The 4,807-nt window shown below is 33.6% G+C and overlaps 1 pseudogene; it reads right to left on the bottom strand.

The window, feature by feature from the left end:
* Window positions 1–1,161: 1,161 nt before the first annotated feature.
* Window positions 1,162–2,479, bottom strand: LOC148585187 (EG45-like domain containing protein pseudogene; annotated as a pseudogene).
* Window positions 2,480–4,807: the final 2,328 nt, after the last annotated feature.

Raw genomic sequence — 4,807 nt, 5'->3', positions numbered from 1 at the left:
ATCAAAATTCAAATTAAATAATGATTTGTTCCCTCGTATAAGCAGTGATCTGTTATTTATGGAAATAAAATATATTAAAAAAAGCATTGATTCGATTTACATGAAGAGAAAACCTTGCTCAATTCTTGAAAGAAGCATGTCCTCTATAATATATGGGTATTTAGTCAATCACCGAAAAGAGTAAGAAAATACTGAGTAAAAGGAAAAGTACAAAGAGAAATAGTTTTAGGATCAAAATCTCATGCAATAACTTTAGTAGTTATAGGTATTGAACGAATGCAATAACTTTAATGAACGGTCTAAAATCTATAACATCATCTATCAAGTTGTTTTTTTTTTTTTTTTTGTAATTTTTAATTTTTTATCTGATTTTCAGCCACCTCTCCGTCCACCTCCGCCTCTACCTATGCTTCACTACCACCTCTACCAGTGCCGAGCTCCTATTCCACCACCTCCCTCAATATATATTGTCCTGTCGTGTAAGCTAGCTAGACCACCTTGGAGGTAGCCAAACCACCTTGGAGGCCACCTCATTGGCTAAGAGAGTGTTTAGCCACCTATGGGACAGGACAGGTTGATGGTGTTCGTGATGTGGTGGAAGAGCAGAGGGAGAGATGCAATTTTTTGAGTAACTTTATATATCACATTTTTATCCCATACTATCCTACAATGTTACTGTGGCAATCCTAACTAACCCTTAATTTTTTTATTTTATTTTTTAAAAAATTTTTAAATAAGGACGAGTCTCAGGGTTGGTTGTTGTTGTCATATGGCATTGTAAGATAGTTGTAAGATAAAAATGTAGTTTATAACATTATTCAATTTTTTGTTTCACCTGCTAAATGACGTGACAGATTTTGGGTTGCTCACTTTAAATGAACACCTCAAATTAAAGCTATTGCACGCGGTAAAAATGTATTGTTGGAATCTCAGTCTACAATTTTTATAGAGAAACTAACAAATTGCATATATTATAACTAAAGGATAAGGACCCTCATTCCATATTTACTTACAGAAATAAAGAAAGAAAAGCCCCCCTTCATTTCATCACATATATATATATATATTGTTTCATCAAATTTGTAGCCTTTTGGAAATAAAAGTGTTTCCAGATATACAAGTATCTTCATTATTATCATAACTTGCCCTTAGTAGACCTCCTCAAGCTCCCAACCTGCGAATCATAAACATAAATATCAAATAATGAATGATAGTCTTCATATATACTTTGAGTACGTACGTAGTACTAGAATGCTAATTTTGAGTGCTTTAGCTTAGCTTACATTTTATATTCAACCCTAACTGTTTCAGCTTTGAGGTCAGCAATATCAGAGAAAGCATCTTCAGAAAGAGTGATGGTTCCACATCTTGGTCCATGACAATGATCAACGATTCGAACCAAAATCAAGTCTTTCTTACAAGGGTTTGCTTCTTTGTTTGTGGCACCAAACACTTTACCGTGTAATATTTCCCACATGCTCTCCTATTCTCCCATATTTTATCACTTGCCGCGGCTATAAAATTTCCATCATCTTGATATCCATTACATGCAGAGGCTGGCAAAAGATGTTGAAAATTAATCTTTGGGAGTTTAATTCTTAAACTAGGACTCAGTTTAAACTTGATCGAGTTTATATCTAGAAATCAGGCCTGACAGAGGCACACGTTTTGCTGTTAGTGATTTTAAATTTTACACTTGAATCCTTATAAACTGAAAAGAAATTAAGAACAAAAGAACAAATATTACATTATGAAGTACAATCATATACAGTTTCCAAAGTGCAAATCAAGCAAATAATTCAACATATACAATAGAAGAAGGTGAAACACAAGTATTATATTAAACACACTCATATATGTGAAGAATTGACGAGGTAATAAAAAGCAACTAATATTTGAATTAAACTTATAGTGCAAAATAGTAAGATTTCCAGGCTTTGTGTCGTAAGTGTGAAACAAAGTTGTATATATACCTATTTTATATTGGGAGTCTCTGCATAAATATAAGAAAAATTACATTTACTCTCCCAAATTACAACTCAATTTTCAATGTCCCCCAAAATTTTAAAAAGTTGTGATCAACTCTCATTACTACCTAGCCATTTTACTTAACCCCTTCCGTTATGATTTTTTTATTAAATTTGATAGAAAATGGGTTACGTGCGATACACGTGATTGAAAATAACAATAGTACCCCTGTGTTAAATAAAAAATAAATAAATAAAAGTTCAAAACAAAAAAACATGTGGGAGGAGACCCAAAGTTTGACCATGGGTCTTCACGGATCCATGGCTAGAGACCCACAATATGCAAGCATGTATATACTCACGAACGTAAGGAGCTTTGTAAAAGGTGGCAGTCCCATTCTTTTTTCCATTGGTAGCATCACAAATTGAGGAAAAGCATATGATGGTGCATACTACAATAAGAACTTGAATACTTGTTCCCATTCTTTTTTCCCTTTGAAATGCCAAAAGATATGTAGTGTAATAAAACAAAAAAGTTTAAACCATTTTATAGAGCATCCAAACATGTATGTAAATAAATTAACTATAACCTTATGAGGCTTTTCCCCAAACATCTCTTTCAAAATTACTCACCAGATGTATATATGCAACCCTATTCTCACATGAAGGGCCGGTTTACATAATCTATTATATAAACAATATCGTAATTATTGGACCGCTTTCAATATAAAGACTATCATATTTTAAAATTTAATTTATTACCATTGAAGAATATTATATGAACAATATCGTAACACATGCAATACGATGGCTTTCGGGTGAAGAAGCTTTTGGTTAAAAGTCATTCACCAGGGCATGGGCAATGACGTGTTGTATAAGTTATATACTTTGTTTTATTCCAAAATATTCAAACTAAACACCTATTTGATGAGTGAATTTGGCCCTATTAGAAGGGGAAAAGAAGAGAAAATTATAACCCTAATCCTTGTTGTTTTTTTTTTTTTTTTCTGAGCAAAAAATTGTAGGTCGGGGAGACCAATTGTGGCTATCTTACATGGGCGTAGCCATAATAGTACCTATCCGCTGGGAGCCGCACAAGAGGGACCTAGATGGTGGGAACTGTATGTGTTCGACTGAGCCATAGTGTTAAGTGTCAAAATATTCATATTTTTAGCCCTTAACTTACATGTTTTAATATTTTAGTTTTAGTTAATTCATGCCATTTAACTTCATTTTTGTATTTTCTTTGTTTTATAGGTTTTTGGAAGAAAATAAAGCGTTTCCGAAAAAGTTCCAAGCTTAAAGGGCAAATTGGAAAGACTTAGAATATATGGTTAAACTTAGCCAATCATGGTTAAGTTTAATCAAATAAAGGAAATGATTAAATCGAAATTTCACAAATTGAAGTCAAATCGGATTGGATGCAAAATTGAATTCTGAACATGTCTCGGTATTTTGACCATAACTTTCAGCCTAAATATCCGATTGAGGTGATTCAATGGCATTGGAAAGCTAACTCAAAATGCTACAAATCATTGTGAAACAGCATTTCCCTAATTCAGAGCGCTGCAATGCCAAAATCGCCCCGCAAGTTAGGACCTCAATTTTGGGTGAATCCTATTCCGATTTGGACTTAAGTTTTCTTTATCCTAATTGGACTAGGACTTAAAACTCCGAAATTTCTAGGATTACTAGGGCTTCTAGGACTCTCCTAAGCTCTATAAATAGACGTTTAAGCCTCACAATTCAATACACAGTTGAGGAGACAATTAGAAGAAGACAACTTTGGGGAGAGGAATTGGAGGCTACTTCTAGGAGCGATTTTCGGTTCTTTCTTTACCTTTTCTTTTTAGTTTTATTTTAATTATGTGTAACTAACTCTTAAGGAGGGCTAGATTGAAGCTTTAATTATGTTTATTTAATATTTCAATATTGATGCCTTTGTGATAATCATATTGTGTTGCTTAACTTGATTAATTCCTGTTTTCTTGAATTCCCCATATGTATGGGACTGGCCATTGTATGCATGTGGTATGAATTAGTTAATTAAATCAATTTGGATGATCGAGTCCTGGGTTTAATAAGAGTAACAAAAGAAATCCACACCGGGTTCTTCGGTTAATCAACATGGGGAACCGGGAGTAGACATCCATGCCCTAGGCCTCATGTGTTTGTTGATTTCCACAGATTTATGCTTTCTTAAAGAACAACTTAGTAGACACCCATGCTAAATCCTTTAAGAAATAAAAGAATTAGAGTAGACACCCATGCCTAATTCGTTGCTTAGAGAAATCAATAGCTTAAGGAGTAGACTCCCATACCCTTAGGTTGGCAAACATTAAGTATTCATAATATGATTGGATCATTGGCATATTGTTATATTATCTAAGTCTGATTAGTGGTGGATATCAAAGCCCTACCTTTACCTTTTCATTTATCTTTGTATCTTTTTATTTCTATTTCATAATATCAATTCAGTGACAAGTTGATATTTTTAATTAATTATAAATAAAATCACAATCTTCGTAGGTTCGACCTCGTACTAAATATTATCTATTAATTTAGGTAGTGTTTAGGCATAACACATAGCCTGACCTAGCCCCACCAGAGCATAAATGGGAATCCAAGGTGGCTCATACTAATCAGGTATATGTTGGGATTCTCTATTGCGGAGATTCGAACCCACACCCTATACTACAAAAAAATAGCATTTTCTAACGTGGCTACAATACACGTTTTGTTGCCAAGTCAGAAATTTTCTGACGTGTGAATTTTAAAACATCAGAAAATTATTTTCTGACGCGTGAATAGTGGCACGTCAGAATTTTCTGACGTGTTAG

This window comes from Corylus avellana, chromosome 5 (genome assembly GCF_965113065.1).
Source record: "Corylus avellana chromosome 5, dhCorAvel1.hap1.2, whole genome shotgun sequence".
Taxonomy (NCBI): Eukaryota; Viridiplantae; Streptophyta; class Magnoliopsida; order Fagales; family Betulaceae; genus Corylus; species Corylus avellana.
The sequence above is the reverse complement of the archived record's forward strand: the minus strand, read 5'-3'. Positions and strand labels throughout refer to the sequence as shown.